This window comes from Miscanthus floridulus, chromosome 16 (genome assembly GCF_019320115.1).
Source record: "Miscanthus floridulus cultivar M001 chromosome 16, ASM1932011v1, whole genome shotgun sequence".
Lineage (NCBI taxonomy): Eukaryota > Viridiplantae > Streptophyta > Magnoliopsida > Poales > Poaceae > Miscanthus > Miscanthus floridulus.
In genome coordinates, this window is record NC_089595.1 from 89507192 (window position 1) to 89529470 (window position 22279).

Genomic DNA, 22279 nt, shown 5'->3' on the forward strand with positions numbered 1-22279 from the left:
GTACCTGGTCTTGGATTCATTGAGTACCTCACTGATGAAATAGATTGGTCATTGTACCTTATAGACGTGGCCGGGCTCATCGCGCTCGACCACCATGGCAGTGGAGACCACTCGATTAGTCGTCGCAATGTAAAGCAGGAGTGTTTCGTCTTCTCTGGGAGCAGTGAGGACCGGAGGTGACGTAAGGTATTGTTTCAGCTATGTGAAGGCAGCGTCTGCTTCCTCCGACCACTCAAACTTCTCGGATGCTTTGAGCAGTTTAAAGAATGGTAATCTCTTTTCGCCTAATCTTGATATGAAATGGCCGAGAGCGGTCATGCATCCGGTAAGCTTCTGAACATCCTTCACCTTTTTGGGTGGCTTCATGTCCAAGACAGCTTTGACTTTCTCTAGGTTAGGGCATATGCCGTCGTGACTGACGACGTTGCCAAGTAGTATGCCAGAAGGAACACTGAAGATGCACTTCTTTGGGTTTAATTTCCATTAGAATGTGTTAAGGGTTGCAAAAGTGCGTTCCAGGTTGTCAACAAGGGTATGTGCTTCCTTGGTTTTGACAACTACATCATCAACATAAGCCTCGACGAGGTCGTCTTTTATCTCGTCTTTGAGGTAGGCCTGTATAGCGCGTTGGTAGGTAGCCTCGGCTTTCTTGAGCCCGAACGACATGGTCGTGTAGCAGTAGGCACCGAAAGGCATGATAAAAGATGTCTTGATCTGGTCGTCCTTTTTGAGAGCGATCTGGTGATAACCAGAGTAGCAATCGAGAAAGGAAAGCAGCTCGCAACCGGCGGTTGAATCTACGACCTCGTCTATGTGAGGTAAGCCGAAGGGGTCCTTAGGGCAGTGTTTGTTGAGATTAGTATAATCAACGCACATTCTCCATTTATTATTCTTTTTGCGTACAAGAATCGGGTTAGCTAACCACTCCAGATGATATACTTCTTTGATAAATCCGGCTGCCAAAAGCCATGTAACTTCTACCCTAATCGCCTCCTTTTTGTCGCGAGCGAACCATCGTAGCTTCTTCTTGATAGGTTTGGCCTTGCCGTTGACATTCAAGGAGTGCTCGATCAAGTTCCGAGGTACACTAGGCATGTCAGCAGGTTTCCATGCGAACACATCCACGTTGCTCCTCAAGAACCTGATGAGCGCGTCTTCCTTTTTTGGGATCCAGGTTGTTCCCGATAAGGGCTGTTTTACTGGGATCACCGTCGACTAGCTGGATCACCTTGTGCTCCTTGGACTTGATGTTCTTGCGTGGAGCCTCGAGCTCTAGGATCTCCAAGTGGTCGGCCGAGGTCTTCTTGGTGTCGAGCATGGTCTCGGCCATGCGAATAGAGAGGTCGTGAGCCTCTACTATTTTAAAGCTATCGTCCTCGCAGGTATAAGCTGCATATACGTTGCCCCTAAGGGTTAGAACTCCTTTCTCAGTAGGCATCTTGAGCACCAGATACCTATAATGAGGTATGGCCATGAAATTGGTGAGCGATGGTCGACCAAGGATAGCATGGTAGGTGCCGTCGAAGTTAGCGACCACGAAGTTGACATAGTCAGCGCGGAAGTGGTTCGGGGTCCCAAACTGCACAGGTAGCGTGATCTACCCAAGAGGTGTAGAGCTCTGTCTGGGGAGAACACCCCAGAACTATGCCTCGTATGGCTTGAGATCCACCTAGGTTATCTTCAGGGCCGGCAGACTGTTCTTGAACAGTATATCGATGGAGCTGCCGCCGTCAATCAACACTCTGTCGAATTGAACTTTGTTGATACAAGGATCGAGGACCAGGGGAAAATGTCTTGGTTTAGGTATTATGGCCCATTGGTCTTTTCTGCTGAAGGAGATCTCGCGGTGAGACCAAGGAGAGAGCCGTGGATCGGCGATGAGTTTGTCGGTGTTGGCCACGTTCAAGCAAGCGCGGGTGAGCAGCTTGCGTTCTCGTTTGGTCTTGATGGACACTTTGCCTCCAATGATGGTGTGCACGCGATCGGTTGGCTTAACGTACTTGTGACGGGGATCTGCGTCTTCATCATCGTTGTCCTCGTTGCGCTGTTCCCCTGCGTCGTTAGGCTTGTCGGACGTATCCGGAGCCTGTTGACGCGTGTAGATAGACTTGAGAATGCGGCAATTCTCCATGGTATGGTTTGACTTGGGATGGAGCTGGCAGGGCCCTTTCAATGCTTTGGCATAGTCTTCTTCGTAGTTACGACATCCGCCACCTTTTTTGATGGTGTTGACATCACCGTCGTCTTCTCGAGCACGCTTGCCCCTGTAATCGTTACGGCGGTTACGCCGCTGATTACGTTGGTTGCGGTGGTCGCGGGAGTTGTTGCGCTGGTTGCGGTGGTCAAAATTATCGTTCCAACCATGGCTACCGTGGTAGTCATCGTGGTGTGGGGGGTGGTCAGAGCGTGGAACCCTTGCTGCTTCTTCGATAATTATCTTTTTAGTGTCGTCGACGTTCGCATATTTTTTAGCGGTGACCAGGAGCGCTGTGACTGATTCAGGTCTCTTGCGGAGGAGCTTGTCCCTTAGGGCGTCGTGAAAGCGGAGGCCAGTGATGAAAGCCTCAATTGCCTCGTTGTCGGAGATTGATGGGACCTTGATGTGCATCTCCGAGAAACGCTGGACGTACTCGCGCAGTGGCTCATCTTTCCGATCTCGAATCCACTGCAGATCGTATTTGTTGCCGGGTTACTCGCAAGTAGCAATGAAGTTGTCGATGAAGGCTTGCTTGAGCTCTTGCCAAGAATCAAAGTAGTTCGCTGACAAGCTGACTAGCCATTGGTGACCTGCATGGCCAACAGCGACTGGGAAGTAGTTAGACATGATGTGCTCGTCAGCCATGGCTGATCTGCATGTAGTTTCGTAGAGCATGACCCATAATTCGGGGTTCTCCTTGCTATCGTACTTTTGAAGTTTTTCGAGCTTGAAGTTCTTGGGCCATATGACTTGGCGAAGGTGTGGAGTAAACTGCTTCAAACCTAGTGGGCCGTGGGTAGTATCATATTCCATATGGAGATAGCTTTTGTGGGATGCACGATCGCTGGCTCTTTGGTTGATGCGATCGCGCAGATCACGTCCTCCGAGGTAATGACGGAGATCGTTATTGCCATCATAGTGATCTTGGTTGCCATCCTGATTCACCCTATGACCTTGGTTATCGTGGTGATTATCATGGTTGTCTCGGCGGTTGTCGTCCCGAACATCACGGCGGTTGTCCTCCCGACGGCGGTTGTCATCCCGACCACCATCATGGCCACTGTTTCCGCCTTGACGGTTGTCTGACGGGTCGTTGTTGCGCGAGCCACGTTGGTTGGGTGGCTGTGAGCGACTTGAGTACTGGCGGCTGTGGCTTGATTCGACTGAGACGGATGGAGCCCGGGCTTGATTTACAATCTCTGCAGTCTGGGCCATAGCAGCCGTCAGGTAAGCTTTTATATCATCACGAACTGCCTGGTTTTTGGGGTATTAGGTAGCCGTTGCATTGTCGCCATAGCAACGGCTGCGTTGGCGCTTAGAGTCCTGAAGACCTGTTTGTCCCCCACCCTATCGAAGGCATTGTTGAGGTTGCATGGCTGGGCCCTTATGCGTCGTGCCTCCTCTTCTGCTTCGGCTTCGATTTGTCGGTGATTAAACCGGTCAATATTGCGTGCTTTGCGTGCAATCCTTTCTTGTTCTGTTTCGCCAACTGCTGGTGGTTCGTCATTACTAACAACATTGATTAAATCCCCTCGCCTTAGTGGGAAAGACGGGAATTGTGGGAACCCCGGGACGTGGTCTGGGATATCCATATCTTATTTGACGCCTTCATCGTCATGATGCTGGAGCTCGGTGTGGACGGAGGCATTAGATGTGATGCCAGACGAGGAGTTGGAGTCACCCTCTTGGACTGTGTGGACGGATCCTTCTTGATAATCCTCAATCTAGATCATGTTGACGAAGTTGCGTGGCTTTGGCCGAGGTCGATGTATAATACATAGATCTGAGCAGTGTTGTATATTGTACGCGTAGTTGGAGGTAGTGTTTCGCAGGCTGTAGGGCTAGGCCTAGTAGTTCTCCATTGAGGCTTCGTGCTCGGAGAGCCAGAGACCCGTCGTGGAGGCTGGCCGGCGATGAGCGGAGTGCCCTTCAGGAGTAGATGTGACCACAAGATCTGTACCGAGTCGTGCAGGACGACTGGCCCGAGCTAGTCGGGTAGATCTGTTGTGGGTTGCGGTTACCTGCTCATTAGGTTGAATTTGAATCGAACTTACCAGAGCTAGGGTTTCAGCAAGTTTGGTGCCGACCCGATCGATGGAGTCGAGTAGGTCGGTGTTGTCGATCTGCTTCCCTTTGTAGTAAGGAAGCAGATGACGGGTTGTCGGTGTGGCTAAAGATGATGCGGGCATGGTCGGAGCCAGATGTACTGTGGTCGAAGCCAGATCCACCATGGTCGGAGCCGTATCCACCGTGGTCGGAGCCATATCCACCGTGGTCGGAGCCGTAGCCGATGCATGTGAAGCAGCGGTCGATGCAGATTGAATCCGTGCCTCCTCCGTGGTCATGGCGATGAAGTCGTCGGAGCCGGTGGTCCAGGTGATCTGACTGACGGTGAACGTGAGGTCATTCGGTGTAGCCATGGAGCCGGGGATGATGACCATCTTGTTCGCTTGGAGAGCAGTACGCACACCCCCTACCTGGCACGCCACTGTCGATGAAATATGGTCAGCAGTCTACCTAGGGGTATGCCCAAGGTAGTAGATTGTCGACAGACAGATGCGCAAGCCACAAACAAGATGGTGACGCAAGACAGACACGAGGTTTTATCCAGGTTCGATCGCCAAGAATGCATAATACCTACGTCATGAGTCTGATTGTATTGTTGTATGTCAATGAGAGATATTTTTTAGAGAGGGTCCCTGCCCGCCTTATATAGTCCAGGGGCAGGGTTACAGATCTGGAAACTAATCCTAGCCAGTTACAATTGCCATAGGTGGCTGGATAAGGATTCCTATTCTAACCGACCAGGATCTTGCTTGATCTCCAAATCTGCTTTAACTCCTTGCGTGGGACTCCGAACAGGTTGGCCGGGCCACACGTCGTCTTCTAGTGGACCAAACCCCCTGATCCGGGCTAGCCCAAGCCTAGCCATAAGGGTATAGGGGTTAATACCCCCACACCTAGGTAGACTGCCGACCATATTTCGTCGATAGTGGTGCGCCAGGTAGGGGGTGTGCGTACAGCTCTCCAGACAAACAAGATGATCATCATCCCCAGTTCTATGGCTACACCAAACGGCCTCACGTTCACTATCGGCTAGATCACCCAGACCATGGGCTTCAACAACTTCATCGCCATGACCATGGAGGAGGCGCGGATCCAATCTGTGTCGACCACTGCTTCACCAGCATCAGCTATGGCTCCGACCACGTTGGATCTAGCTCTGGCCACACCAGCATCGTCTTCAGCCACACTAACAACCCATCGTCCGCTTCCTCGCTACAAAGGGAGGTAGATCGACAACACCAACCTGCTCGACTCCATCGATCGGGTTGGCACCAAGCTTGCTGAAACACTAGCTCTGGTAGATTTGATTCAAAATCAACCTACCGAGCAGGTAACCACTACCCACAACAGATCTATCCGACTAGCTCGGGCCAGTCATCCTGCACGACTCGGTACAGATCTCGTGGTCACGTCTACTCCTAAAGGGCGCTCCGTTCATCGCCGATAAGCCCCGGCAACGGGTCTCCGGCTCTCCGAGTGCGAAGCCTTGATGGAGAATTACCAGGCTCAGCCCTACGGCCTGCACAACTTCATCAACATGGTCCAGATTGAGGAGTGTCAAGAAGGATCGGTCCACACAGTTCAAGAGGGTGGCTCAAGCTCCTCATCCAGCATCGCATCTAGTGGCTATGTCCACACCAAGCTCCATCATCATGACAATGAAGGAGTTGAATACGATCTGGATATCCCAGACCACGCCCTAGGGTTCTCACGATTCCTATCCTTCCCACCAAGGCGAGGAGACTTGATCAATGTTGTCAGTAATGATGAACCACCGGCAGTTGGCAAAACAGAACAAGAAAGGCTAGCACGCGAAGCACGCAATATTGACCGGTTTAATCCCAGACAAGCCAAAGCCGAGGCAGAAGAGGAGGCACGACGCATAAGGTTCCAGCCACGTGATCTCAACAATGCCTTTGATAGGGTAGGGGAAAAGTAGGTCTTCAGGACTCCAAGCGCCAACATAGCTGTTGCTATGGCGATAATGCAACGACTACCCAATACCCTAGAAATTCAGGCAATTCGTGATGATGTACAAGCCTACCTGACGGCTGCTATAGCCCAGACCGCAGATATTGCAAACCAAGCCCGAGCTCCATCCATCTCAGTCGAATCAAGCCGCAGTCGCCAGTACTCAAGTCGTCCACAGTCACCCAACCAACGTGGCTCGCGCAACAACGACCCATCAGACAACCGTTAAGGCAGAAACGGTGGTCATGATGGTGGTCGGGATGACAACCGCCGTGACAACCGGGATGATAATCGACAAGACAACCGCGACAATCGCCGTGATAACCACGGTCGCAGGGTCAACCAGCGTGGCAATCGGGATCGCCATGACGGCAATAACGATCTCCGCCATTCCCTCGGAGAACGTGATCTGCGCGATCGCATTAACCAAAGAGCCAATGATCGTGCATCCCACGAAAGCTATCATCATATGGAATATGATACTACCCATGGCCCTCTGGGTTTGAAGCAGTTTACTCCTCACCTTCACCAAGTCATATGGCCTAAGAACTTCAAGCTCGAAAAACTCCAGAAGTACGACAGCAAGAAGAACCCCAAGTTATGGGTCATGCTCTACGAAACCACGTGCAGATCAGCCATGGCTGACGAGCACGTCATGTCTAATTACTTCCTAGTCGCCATCGGCCATGTAGTCCACCAATGGCTGGTCAGCGTGCCGGTGAACTACTTTGATTCTTGGCTAAAGCTCAAGCAAGCATTCATCGACAACTTCATTGCTACTTGTGAACAACCCAGCAACAAATATGATCTGCAGCGGATTCGAGATCACAAAGATGAACCACTGCGCGAGTACATCCGACACTTCTCAGATATGCGCATCAAGGTCCCATCAATCTCCGACAATGAGGCAATCGAAGCTTTCATCACTGGTCTCCGCTTCCACGACGCCCTAAGGGACAAGCTCCTCCGTAAAAGACCTGAATCAGTCATAGCACTCCTAGCCACTGCTAAAAAATATGCGGATATCGATGATGCTAAAAAAATAATCATTGAAGAAGCAGCAAGGGTTCCACGCTCCGACCACCCCCACACCGCGACGACTACCACGACAACCGTGGTTGGAACGACAATTTTGATCACCGCAACCAGCGCAACGATTCTTGTGACCACCACGACTAGCGTAATCAGCGGCATAATCACCATGATGATTACAGGGGCAAGCGAGCTTGAGAAGATGATGGCGAAGTCAACACCGTTAAAAAAGGTGGCGGACGTCGCAACTACAAAGAAGACTATGCCAAAGCATTGAAAGGACCCTGCCAGCTCCATCCCAAGTCAAACCATACCATGGAGAATTGTCGTGTTCTCAAATCTATCTACACACGCCAATAGGCTCCGGATACATCCGACAAGCCTAACGACGCAGGAGAGCAGTGTAACGAGGACAACAATGATGAAGACGCAGATCCTCGTCACAAGTATGTCAAGCCAATTGACCGCGTCCACACCATCATTGGGGGCAAAGTGTCCATCGAGACCAAACGAGAATGCAAGCTGCTCGCCCGTGCTTGTTTGAACGTGGCCAATGCCAACAACCTCATCACCGATCCGTGACTCCCTCCTTGGTCTCATCGTGAGATCTCCTTCAGCAGAAAGGACCAATGGGCTGCAATACCTGAGCTAGGGCATTTTCCCCTGGTCCTTGATCCTTGTATCAACAAGGTTTAGTTCGATAGAGTGCTGATTGACGGTGGCCCTTTCTCCTTGGAATTTGCAAGCCGCACTACAATCAAGTCTGAGGCACTTGTCGATTTTATCGTCGAGTGGATAGACTTAAGCACACCTACCTCTCAGGGGCCTGCCGAGTATTGGAAGATGTACTTCGATGGCTCTCTAAACATCGATGGTGCAGGAGCAGGAGTCCTTTTCGTATCACCATCTAAGGAGCAGCTCCAATATGTCCTCAGGATTCATTTCCCAGCATCTAATAACGCCGCCGAGGACGAAGCATGCCTACACGGTCTGCGCATTATGGTCGAGCTCGGTGTCAAATGTCTCTATGTCTACAGAGACTCGGCTTTGGTCATCAACCAACTCAACAAGGACTGGGATATGACCAGCGAAAAGATGGATGCATACTACAAAGCGATCAGAAAGCTAAAAGGCAAGTTCTATGGCATCCAGTACACACACATGGTCCGGGACAAAAACCAAGCTGCAGATGTGCTATCAAAGTTAGGATCATCCTGAGCCAAAGTACCACATGGCGTATTTGTTCAAGACCTGCTCACGCCCTCCATCAAAGAAGAGGATCCCGCGGTCGACAAGCCTCCAAACCAGCTATTGGTGGCTACGGTTCCGGCGTCAAACACCACCAAATCACCTCCGACCACTAAGGAGCCCGACTGGAGAGTACCTTTCATCAAATACCTAATAGATGGCAGCGGTTACACCGATCAGATAGAAAATGAATGTCTGATGCGTCGCAGTAAGCAGTATCTGCTCGTCGATGGCAAATTGTGGCGCAAGAACGTGAAGGAGGAAATCTTGATGAAGTGTATAACCCAAGAGGATGGTGAACATCTCCTAGACAAAATCCACTCTGGCTCCTGCGGCAATCACGTGGCCTCGAGAATGCTGGTGGGCAAGGCTTTCCGAGTAGGGTTCTATTGGTCATCAGCCGTAGTCGATGCAGAGAGGCTAGTCTGCCACTATGAAGGTTGTCAGTTCTTCGCCAAGAGAATCCACGTACCAGCACATGAGATTCAGACTATACCAGCCTCTTGGCCCTTCGCATGCTGGGGACTGGATATGATTGGGCCTTTCAAACCGGCCCCTGGGAAATTTACATGCGTCTTTGTGCTGATCGACAAATTCTCCAAGTGGATAGAGTACATGCCCCTGGTCAAGGCATCTTTAGAAAAGGCTATCGCGTTCCTCGACCAGGTCATCCATCGCTTCGGCATACCCAACAACATCATCACTGATCTGGGTACTCAGTTCACCGGGAACGCTTTTTGGGACTTCTGCGATGAAAGGAGCATAGTAGTAAAATACGTCTCGGTGGCACACCCTAGAGCTAATGGATAGGTCGAGCGGGCAAATGGTATGATCCTAGACGCACTTAAGAAGAGGATGTACAAAGAGAATGACAAAGCTCCCGGAAGATGGCTCAAAGAGTTACTAGCCGTGGTCTGGGATCTCAAAACCCAGCCTAGTCGCAATATCGGCATATCACCATACTTTATGGTTTATGGCGCTAAGGTAGTGCTCCCAGTAGATATAGCTTTCAGATCAGCATGGGTAGACAACTTCGATGAAGACAAGGCTAATGAAGTACGGGAGCTAGAAGTGAATAGTGTAGAAGAGAAGCGGCTCGATTCTTGTGTACGTACAACCAAATACCTTGTTGTGTTGCGCAGGTACTACAACAAGAACGTCAAGGAGCATTTCTTCATGGTTGGGGACCTGGTCCTAAAGTGGAAGACGAATCAGACTGGTGTCCACAAACTCGCAACCCCATGGGAAGGGCTCTTCATGATCAAGGAGGTTACACGCCCTACATCTTACAGGTTAGCTCACCTAGACAGAACAGACGTACCCAATTCATGGCACATCGACAAGCTTAGGTGTTTCTATGCTTAACTACTAAGATATGTACCCCTCTTGTACTTTCGATTTATTTCAATAAAGCTATTATGATTTCTCCGACCACTCTAATGTATCACTTCGAAGTCTTTTGTTATTCTAACTCTAACAGTTAAAACCGACCACCATTCCTTCTTGGGTTCTCGGAGCAGGCCCTGTCTCTGGTTCCTCCCAATGCGTGCACGGGATCTGTTCTCTACGCTATGAGTGATCGGTAGGTGCTCTCTGGTTTGACTTGTGTGTTTCTACGTGTGCACAAGCTACGCACCTTACACTCCGACCACAAGACAAACCAGGGCCATACAAACCTTTTAGGATGACATGTCGACTAAACTGGTACAACTAAATAGAACACCAACATGTTCTAACTTAGTTACATCAACACGATATCTGAGCTTAAACATGTTTTCTACAAAACAAACAAGCTTATGTTGATATACAGTTACGTTATTACAAGCTTGCCTGAAAAGGTCCAAGTTTACAATAACACAACTACATCTTCTTCTACAGCTATAGCCTATACTATTGGCTGGTCGGGGCACGCGGCACCTGCTGCTCACCGGGCCTGACATCATGCAAGGGTCTCGGGGACTCTGGCACTGATCGAGCTGAAGAAGATGGCCCCGCCAATGCCTGGCTGGTCGAGACCGCAGGCTTCGCCGGTTGGCTTGAAAATGACGGCGCTCCTAGCTGACTTGTTGACGGCGTTCGTTGTACGGGTGGTGTCGCACCTCCACACAGGTTAATATCACCAATTATTTTTGCCGACAAGTCTAGCTGGGTCATCCGTAGCTCCTTGGCCTTGTCTGGATCTACCTCCTTCGGGTATCCAGCCTCCAAGCGCTTGAGATCGATCAAGGGGTAGTGAGCACATACCATGCTTAGCACATGTGCGCCTGCGTACTCTCCCGCCTCCTTCACGAACTCTTGGAACCATCCCCATGCCCTTTGGCATCTCTCGATCAATCCTAGCTACGACGTCCTTGGCATATCCTCTGCTAGTGTCGGATCGATGAGGTTAAGGACCGGCAAAATGCCCTTTGCCACCTCCTGGCACGGGCTTCTCCAGGTATCACGGTCTTTGGTGATCTCTTGGTATTACGCCTTCCAGCCATCACGGTCTTTCATCATGGCCTCCAGATGCTTCTTTGCATTGATTTTTATAACTGTAAACCGCACATGCTGTTAAGACGCTATACTACGCCAAACTACGGTAGGCAACAAAAATGAGCAAAGGTGGTTGGACAACTTACCTTTCAGCTCCTCTGTCATCTTGGTCGTGTGGTCCCGAAGCTACGACTGGTCTTGCACCAGTTTTCTGTTATCCTCGTTTAGGCGATCACACTCCCCGACCACATGACTGATCTTCTCTCGGAGACGGATCACTTCAGCTTCTAAGCCTACACTACAGCTGTTACTACCAACAACGCAACAACACTTGTCAGTAGTCGGTATGATAAAATGGCTACTTACTTGTTCTTTCCCGCTCTTTATTACTGAGCTGGATGACCAGGTTCTGGTTTTGGGACTCTTGCACCGTCTTTTCATGATTGGCGGCTTCAAGTCGCTGGCGCAAGCGTTCCACCTCCGCTGTCAGCTCCTTGTTGCTTGCAGAGATTCCCTCGATCTGGTCGAAGCATCTCTTGCGGTACCTTGCGGTCTTCATTAAGTCCTGAGTGCAGATAGCTAAGTAAGACAACTATGACTAAACCGCAAGACCAACGGGTGAAGCGAAGCTTACCTGCACTTCCGTAACAAGCCGCTTTGCCGCCCGTTCAACTTTCTTGGTTTCTTCGACCTCCGGGATTTCCTCATAGACAACCCATTGGTCATTCCACCAACGTGACTCATAAGCATGTTGTCACTTGTCTTGCGGATGGCCCAGGACATCCTCCACCTCGTCCTCTTTGGGTCCTTCTTCGGGTCCTGGTGCTGGTCCGGCGTCAGCAGCATCTGTGATCACCATAGCCTTCCCACGGGCTGCAGCATCGATAAACGTGGTTTGTGCTCTCACCTCCAGCCGTTGCTCCTCGGTCTGCTCTGTTACCCTCGACGCTGAGGTGTTGCCCTCAGCAGGTTTAGCACTCAGAGCACTCGTGCCCGGCTTGGCTGTTCCCTCGACCACCTGCTTGGGGACTGTTGTCTGACTGTTTACTTGCTGAGGCCCCAACGGATCTTCTACTATGGGTTCCTCGGTGGTCGGCTACTGGGCAGTCTGCTCTGCACTTATTGGTGGCGCCACGCCACTTTTGGCTAGCTGGTCTAGACTTTCGGTGGACGCCGAGCTAGTACATCTGAGATAAGTTCAGAAAGCAACCATATTAAATGCAAATTGCTAACTTATAATAAGGTTACAAATACTTACATGTTGGAAGCACGGAATGATGTGGAGAAGGCGCGTCTCTTCGGCTGTACTTGCTCCACGTGCTGTGCGGGTGACTCCTGGTCTCTTTCTACATCAAGCACTGTCGCTGGGCCTTGGTGCTTGACCCCTCCGCCGCTTGTCCTTTGCGCTGCAGTGGTCGGTGGTGTGCTCGGTTGAGTTGTCGCTTCCATTGTCGGTCGCTTTCCTTGCCTAGGTACTCCCAAGGTTGACCCGGCTGCATCCTTCACCGCCGTCGACAATGTGGGTCCCATAGGCGTGGAGGAGACACCTTGCTCCATCGACTCTAGTTGCTTCCTCCTTTTTCGAGGGACAAGTCGAAAGGTGTCTGCATCCTCTCCCTGCTCTGCATCATCGTTCAACCAAGCAAAAATCGCATGTCGACGCTTGCTGACCGGGTTCTCCTCCGGGCCCCCCTCGGGCTCATTGACATTTAGCGCCCCCTCGGTGAGCAGGGTGGTTGCTGATCTCATCTTCGACTGTTTGGGGGCAGCCAGACGCTTACCAGCGGCTAGGGCCGCTATCTCCTCTCCAGCTCCAAGCACCGCCCAGTCGACATCCTCGTCCTCGATCTCGATGCTGGTCTGGGTGGTGGGACAAGCTCCTTGTGGCCACTCCACTCTAGGGGGTGGCGACACAAACACTATCGCTCTATCCCGACCATTAACCTGGGTAACAAAAATGAGTGAACATAGTAAGTTTCCACTTATCCTACCATAATATAAGACTACGGGTGCAAGGCAAGATGAGTTTCCTTTGGGGGAGGTCGGGCAAGCTTGAAAGCATGCTCGATGTCACTCAATCTGACATAATTTGGATCGGCTAAGTTAAATAGCTCGCCAATTCTGGCTTTGACTTCGATTTTGTCAAGCGCCTCCTGCCTCATCCTCGTCGGGTCCGTACTCCCTTGATACTCATAGCCAGGATGTACCCTCCTCTGGTAGGGCTGGATCCGTCGGCTGATGAAGCTCCCGACCACGCTCGGACCATCCAGATTTTTCCATGGGATCATTCCAAATATTTCTAGAATCTATTCTAGGTGCTCGGGCTTCTCCGACCAGCTTGTCCTCTTCTCCGGAATGTAGCCCACGTCACACAGTGTGATCGTGTTTGGCTCTTCATGGATGTAGAACCATTTCTTGTACCAGTCATCGAGCGACGTGTTCCATGGGCAGTGTAGGTACTAGGCTTTCATGCCGTCACGGAGGTTGAGGTACACACCCCTGGCTATCTTCGAACCACCGCTTCCTTTCTTCCGCAGACAGAAAAGATGGCGGAAAAAATCGAAATGGGGCTGGAAGCCGCCATATGCTTCGCAGAGATGTATAAAAGTGGCGAAAAAGAGGATCGAGTTGGGATGCAGATTACAAATCCCAATCTCGTAGTAAAGACATAGCCCTTGAAGAAACGGATGTATCGGAACCCCAAATCCCCATTTAAAGAAATCCTCGAACACCACGATCTCACCTAGTTGTGGATCGGGGTACCCCTCGCCCTCCGGCGCATGCCATCCTATGAGCTCCTTGTTGTGGAGTACCCCCATGGTGACGAGGTCTTCAATGGTCTGCTCGTTGCTTTTTGATTTCCACCACTCCTTCGCCATGACCCCTGCTTTCTTCTACGCATCACTTTTCGCCATGACTCTGGCCTTACTGGTGAACGGGGAAATGACGGTGGATTGATTGGTGGCAATTTCGGATGTATTAGGGTTGGCGAGAGGAAGACGAAAGTTGCGGTTGCGAATGGCAATGGGGTTCGGTAAATAGTAGCTAACCTATCATATACCGTATTTAACCCAAGAATTATGTCGTTTCGTCTGCCCGGGATTCTTGGGGGACGTGCGCACGCGCCGCAGACGGTTGTTTTCACACCCTCGAGATCTACGCCAATATATGCGCCTCTTCGTTGCCAGTGCGGGAGGGCCCACGCTGACGCACCTACTGACAGGTGTCACACAACTGTTTGCTTGACAAGACAAAAAGGCAGTATGACGTGCTATACCCGTCTACTTTTTTTGACCAGACGTGTCAGACTGGACTTGACAGAACAAGTAAATAAATAAATACATAAAATAATAGTACAAGTGGCAAATGGTTTTTTGCCACACTTTTTGTGCTCTGGGACTGTCCAGACCACCATCGTGCTTGGGAACTGTCCAGACCACCATCGTGCTCGGGAACTGTCCAGGCCACCATCGTGCTCGGGAACTGTCTAGACCATCATCGTGCTCGGGGACTGCTCCGACCACTCTCGTGCTCGGGGACTGCCCCGACCACTCTCCGACTATTGCTCGGAGACCGCTCTCCTTGGCTACATGTGATTTGTACTCACATACAGTTGAGAGGCATTTATTTTTTCTTACTTGGACCTTGCTACAAGGCTGATACCTCGCCTTCCAGCAAGCTCGGGGACTACATCAGTACGATGCACCTGCCGGTGCATCTCGTATTGCTTGTACGATGATTGGATTCTCAACTTAATTGAGAATTCTTTTTAGACCCTAGCACCACGTGCCTGCGTCACCTACTACCAGGCTCGGGGACTAAGTGGACACACTTCACCTTGCGGTGAATATGCTTATTTTATCGACCCCTACGCTCTGACTGTTGGCCATAACTACTATTGTACAAGGGTCACTTACATTTCTTTTTAGAAATACAAGTGGGCACACTTGATCAGGAAAGAAATCTTTTTCTTTTTTCTTTAGAGCACCATACATTCTTCGGACAACCGGAATCTTCGGCTATAATCGTGGTCTACTATTCTCTATGCTGACCAGAATACTGGCACATTTGCTTGGTCAATGTTTCAAAAAGCTGGAGATGACATGAAGACAGATCGCATTAGCCGAAGAAGATCGAATGGCATATCGCAACATAATACATGGTGCTCGGGGACTAGTTGTGGGGGTATTAACCCCTATACCCTTGCGGCTAGGCTTGGGCCGGCCCGGACCAAGGGGTCTGGCCTACTAGAAGACGACGCGCGGCCCGGCCAATCTGCTCAGAGTCTCACGCAAGGAATCGAGGCAGACTTGGAGATCAAGCAAGATCCTGATCGGTTAGAATAGGAATCCTTATCCGGCCACCTATGGCAATTGTAACTAGTTAGAATTAGTTTCCAGATCTGTAACCCTGCCCTCCAGACTATATAAGGCGAGCAGGGGACCCCTCTCAAAAGATATCTCTCATTGACATACATCGATACAATCAGACGCAGGACGTAGGTATTACGCCTTCAGGGTGGCCGAACCTGAATAAAATCTCGTGTCTGTCTTGCGTCACCATCTTGTTTGTAGCTTGCGCATCTGTCTGCCGATAATCTACTATCTTGGGCATACCCCTAGGTAGACTGCCGACCATATTTCGTCGACACACGGCGACACCCCAGCAGCAGTAGCAGGCGGTTGCACGGCAGGTGGCTGTCCGCTAGCCATTGGCGCTGTGCAATAACTATATCTACTTTTGAAACATTTGCAACATACTTATGAAATAGATGAAACACTTGAAATATGTGCTTGAAACATGCGTATAGGCATAGCAACATATGCAACATCCAGATCTACTTATGCAACATCCAGATGAAAACACTTGTAACATAAGTCTGAAACATTTGAAACACTTAAAACATGTGGCTAGAGCTATAGTAATGTATGCAACATCCAGATGAAACACTTGAAACATACGTCTAAACGAAACAACTGAAACATCCAGATGAACGCACTTAAAACACATCGTCTGATCGAAACGACTGAAACACTTAAAATACGACGTCACCGGTGGCCACGACCTACCTGGTGGAGAACTACAGTAGCCAGTAAGCTCGGGCCAGAGGGACGTCGAGAGCAACGACCCAGCGTACACCTAGGCGCAGGCACAAGCACAGGACTCCCCTTCCTGCCACGGTGTCTTCGGCCGATTACAGTGCACACCATGGCCGCGACGGGCGAGGTGGATGGTGGCGCGGTGCGGGATGGGGCTAGGTGCGGCGCCGCCGCGCCAAAGAAGACCGCAGTGGGAAGGTGCACTATCCGCGGCGAGCGGACCCCGCGCTGGAGAAGGCGAGCGGCGGGTAGGTGGAGCAGTGGAGGCGCCCGCGGCGGTCGCATGCGCAGCGGAGAAGAATGGAAATGTCACTGTTTTTTATAAACCGTGAAGGACGAGAGGAGCAGGCCTGTTGAATCCGATGCTGCACAGGAATGGGGCATCCGAACGGACACGCATGGACGGACGTCCTCACCAGAGCATTATGGTTTGGAGATTTCTAAACTAAAATTCATGAGTTTCGTTATTTGCTTTTGCTTGACGTATTATTCCAACAAACAACACACAGTTCTCACTCCGGTGTGCAAAGCCTCTCCTTAGGAGGACCTGCACCCATGCATTACATAGAGTACCACAGTAGTAATAACCTAAAAAAGTGAAGGATTATGTACACTTACACGCAACTTAGGCTAATATTCACAGTTACTCAGCATCATCCTCATACAACAGGTTCCATGTGAGCAAGCCTTCGCTTGCTTTTCTTTCTTGCCTCACGGCTTCAACGAGTCACGGTTGTGGGGACGCTGGACGCCCGGCGGTGCGACGGGCACCTCGCCGGAGAGCGTCGTGCCACGCCGACCGCACCAGAGCTGGCCGTAGTCTGGGAGAACAGATCGCTCGTCGTCGCCACCTGTTGGTACCGGCCGGAGTCGCCCGGGAGATGGAAGTAGGACGTTGGCGAGGGCTCGTCGAAGAAGAGGTCGCCCACGGAGACCTGCCCTTCCTTCTTGTACTGCACGATGGCCCTGTAGATGAATGGGATGAGGCCTTCCATGGCCAGAAATCTGCAGAAGCTCACGGCCTCACGGGAGAGCTGGGAGACAGGAAGATGAGATGAAGGAAGGAGTAGTTACGACACTTTAGGGGGGGTGTCTCTTGAGGTGGCAATGGAGGCAAAGGTGAGCTTAAAAAGGGAGACAAAGATGCATGACTTGGACACTTGAAATGGATAGAGACAATCAGACCAAATGGAGTGATTTCCAAGGATCTAACTGTATCTAATAATATATATTCTGATAAGATGGTACTAATATATATTATTCTCTGACAGCTTGAGAGCAACTATGAATGAAGTAGCTAATAAAAAGTATCTAATAATATATATTCTGATAAGATGGTATTTAAACCTATTATCAAGTTTAAACTTTTGGCTGAATGAAGTAGCTACCAAATGCTCACATTTTTCTCAAATCTAAGCCATCAATACATAAAGTCAGTAACTTTCAGAAAGAAAACGGGGAGATTGTTTTTGCGCGGTGGTAGGATTGTAGCACGGGGAGGATACTTAAACGCAAGGGGTGTTCAGTCTTAGAAGGCTAGTTTTACAAGTGGACAGCGACGCGTTGGAGTTTCAGTGCAGGGATATCCTTTCTAAATTCAACTCTTGGAAGCATACGGCTTACCTTACCTGCTGCAAAAGAAAAGGAAGCCAAATGCCCGCGTCTGACTGAGCTGAGAGATCAGAGCCCCCGACCATGATTGGTTATCCACCGGAATTGTTAATCCGCGCGCGTTTCCGGCCTCCCTCCCGGTGGCGTAATCCGTTGGAAATCCAAGCGCCGGCGCGGAAGATCCCGGTCGTTCTCGCGTCACTCCAACCGACTCTCCATCTAGACGATGGCTTCTCGAGCACTCAGGTGTACCAAAGATCATTAGAGATCGATTATTCTGCAGCTCGTGTGGCTGGAGCTGAAGCATGGACGCATGGCTGCGACCTGCGAGATTGACTGCTCTAAACTAGTGAAGAATGGTTTTTATATCTGATTATCCGATCATGCTGGAGACGACTGAAGATGCCGGTTAGACAGCAGTTCACACCGGCCAGATCATCTGATGCTATTGTTTAGTATGTGCTGCGTCCGCAGTCTGCTGGTAGGAGTACTATTTATTATGCCTGGTCAGCTGCAGGTGATCAGGTCATGATATTGTTTAATAGATATAGTTTGGATCGGTAGTTCGGCACTGATGTGCTCGTCTCAACTAAAAAGGATCGATTCAGGATGGGATCGAAAGATGCAGCGGAATTCCACGGGAAACCTGATATGCTTGAACTCAGGCTTGAGACCTCACATCAGGGACCTGCTGCTGTCAGTGTCCTTCCTGCTTCGAGCTTGAGTTAAGTGCGTCAGAAACAATGCCACTGCAGAATCCTTGGGTGTTTCCGTTGGTACCTCAAGGTTTTCTGATGGCTCTGCCGGCATGCAGACAGTTGTGACGATGACTTGGCGCCAATAAGTTCTATGCATCCGGATTTGAGATATTTGAACCTTTTTTGTGCTGTGCCTCTGCTGCCTAGTATGGGAAGGAACAGCAGCGTCAGACTAGCCACAGTGTGCTCCGGTGCTGAAAAAATACTCCTGTGCCATCTCATGCCGATGCCGAGGCTCTCTGCTATATACAACGTTCAGCATCAAGGTATATGTGTGGGTGGGACCTATTTGCTTGGAAATGAAAGGTGCAGTAACAACAGACTCTGGAATTTACCCAGCATCGAGGCATTTTCTTTACCCGTGGTTTGGATTTTCCAACTCGGCATCGTGCTGCACAATGAGACAATTCGATGCCTGAAGATTCTCTCTCTTGAGCATCGATATGTTTCTACGATGTGGGTAGTCCTAAAGAACATATGGATAACAAGCTTTAGGCTTCCAAGTAGCTTCGATGCAGGGTAGGTTGTCCAGGTCTTTTCCAAAGATCCGTTACCGGCTTTCATTTAAATAAGAGGAGCAAATTACAGATTTCCTATGTGGCACAAGATGCGCCGCACCTATTTTGCTTGGGTCTCATCTACAGAGTCCCTCGCCACCCCTGAATTCACAAGACAGTGATTTACATGAAGCTAAAAACACAACTAGCTGATCCACTGACTAGGCTGGGGCCGAGGCCGGCAGCAGCATCTCCAAATCCCTATTTCCAGCGAATCTCCAAGTCCGCGCTTCATCCTGAATGTTGTACACAATTTGCCGGACAGTCCTAGTTACCTTCCTGAAGACGAGGTTGTTCCTCTCGCGCCAGATTTCCCATATCGTTAGCGTGACCAACGACTGCAACCCCGGTCTCAATGATGGATCGGCAGTAGCTACCAAATCAGTGAACCACACGCCCATAGTGGAGCTGTTGTTCCAGTTTGCTGGCATCAAGGACGGTACCTGAATCTAGTTCGCCACCTCTTCCCAGACTTTCCTTGATACATGACACTCACAGAACAGGTGCTGGGTGGTCTCCAAGTTTCTGATACATGTTGGCAAAAATACTCATTTGGCCATCCTCTGCGTTGCAAGCGCGCTGCAGTCCAGATTCTATCCTGCAACATGAGCCATATGAACTTGCATCTTGGTGCCGCCTTCGTCTTCCACGTCTGGGCTGCTGCCACACATTTAGTCTTGCCCTCAAATTGCATAGAGTATGCAGATTTGGCTGTATATTTGCCATCAGATGTGAGAATCCAGGTGATGGTGTCTTCTTGTGTCTATTAGGACGATATTATCGAGCTCCTCCCAAAGCCTGACGTACTCTGCAAGGATTTTTTTTTAATTTTAACATTTTTTGAAAACTAATTTTAAATCTAACGCTCTTTGTTTTTTTAAACTAACACTTTTGGCCGCGCCTATTGTCATGGCACGGCCAAATGCCTGTGCCGCGTCATGCATGGTGGCGCGGCAGGGAGCTGACGTGGCGACGATCGGTCGATCGTCGCCACGTCAGCTCCCTGTCACGCCACCATGCATGGCGCGGCGGTACCTGGACGGTTTAATCGGAACTTTCTGCGCCGATAGTGGGAGTTATTCTAGGTATTGCTTGATGTAAAACCAATAGTGGATTTGTTTCTGTCTTTTGTTTAATCTTTTTCACGGTCGAATAGAGAATTTGATAAGTCAATGATTTTTTTTCATAATACGGTTAACCACCATGTTAACTAATCGACTACGAAAAATTAGATCGGATTGAAACGAATATTTTTTAAGGGAAAAAACTTATTTTTTTTGGCCCCATATTGTAGGATCGGTAGCGACGCGACCATGGACCCTGGCGTCGAGATACCCTGGGACTGTCGGTTTCCGAACTAGTTGCTACTTAATCTCGTCTGCAGTGATGCCGCGACGCATTAAAACGAATATGAAGCAAATAAATGAAGTCCGTGCGCAAGTTGACAAGCTGACACATAGCATTTTCATTGGTTTGACATAAGTTCGACATAACATAACCAACTAAGCCTGCAAGTTTCGGACGCTAATATTAGTTCGACCTAATAAACTAAGTGTAAGGATCCATCGGACGCTTCTGTCTCTTCGGATTTATTGGCAACACATTGGGAGTGTAGCCAACGTCAGTGTGGTCGCGTCGCCGGTGTGTACGGCTCGTACCCGCGCGTGCCAGCAAGCCACAGCGCGGCCCACGCGGAAGCACGGCCCAGCCAGCCAACGGCCCGCGATGGGGGAAGGCCCGCACGCGATGGCAGAATTGCACGGACACCCCCAAACTACTATGAATTAGTAGCGAGCTCTAGGACACTATTTCATCAATCTACGATTTTACAGCTGCACCCTCCGAATCTCTTGTCCTCCCACTGACGACACCCCTGTGGCCACCCGCACGCACCGGCGCGGTGGGGCTGGCACCGGTGACCCACGTCGGCCACCTCAGGCCTCCTCCTCACCAACCAATGAGCCAAATCTCACCTAGGCGCGAACGCGAAGTGCAGGGCGGAGGAAATGCGCACCAGGACGCAGCAGTGGGGTCGGACCACGATGGCGGGCAACCTGCAGTCACGGCGGTGCCGTTCCGGTTAATGTCAGCAAGGCCAGGGCCAAAGAAGTAGCTAGCGAGCTCCAGCGACTCACCATAGAACCTTATGACGCGCTGTCACGTCCGGAGATGGCATGAGCCGAGCTGGCCATGTGTGCGTGAGGTGGTGCGGCGGTGCACGGCGATGGCACGGCTGTGCCAGCGACTGCTATACGGCGGTAGGGCTTAGGCTGTGGTGAGCATGGTGATGACCAGCTGGAGGAGGGGCTAGGAGAGCAAGGAATTGGGACGGATTGCTTTGGTTGCGTGGCTAGCCGACGGCGCGCGTCCGTCCGGTCTTATGGACCCAGTGGCGCGGCGATTGGAAATTAAGGCACAGTGTGGTGAGAACGGCAGCGTGGTGGGATAGGTTGGGTGGCCGGATACCTAACGGATCAGAGGACGTGATCAATTAGATTAGAGTGTTGCGATCATGGCGAATTAGAGGAAAAAGGTCCCGCCGGTCATGGCTACAGCGAGGACCGGGGCTCTGGCGTGGCTTGGCTCGGACCTGCTGTGGATGTCAACGCAATTACCAGTGTGCACAGCTATGGGGAGTAGCAGGACATGGCCCTAGGCGCTAGTCTGTATGGCCATGGCTGCAAGTCGACGAGGCTCGGTACGACGACACAGCGGGCAATGCCCGACAAGGGACACAGTGCGATTGTGACGCCGAGGTGACGGTGGGGCAGGCTGTCGTCCTACGCGTGAGCAACCAAGGCGATGTCAACGGGCATAGTACCGGCATGGCGATGGGTGGCATGTAGCACGGACCCGGCGCACTCCCGGCCAAGGCAGTGCAGAGCAGGGCATGGCGTGACAGTGCACGGTCGACGTCCTGGGCGCAGCACGTCAGCTGGCGAGGTGACCTATGAGCCACGAGGAGCAGCAGGCAGCCAGGGCCTATGCGCGGTGTGTTCACGAGCGGCAGCAAGGACGCAAATGATGCTCTAGTGCGCTGGGCGAGTCAGCAGCGATGGTAGGCCAGGCAGTGGCGGTGGCCGCGACCAGCGCGCGGTGGCAGGCGGTCATGGCCCACAGCACAGGTGCCGTGCGCACGCGTACACGCCCCGGCGCATCAGTGGAGCATGGCCGGCGCGGCAGTGGGACGCGGCCAGCGCGGTAGTGCGCTGGCAAGCCAGCAGCGTGCCTGACCAAGTGGTGACCGCGCCCACAGCTTAGGCC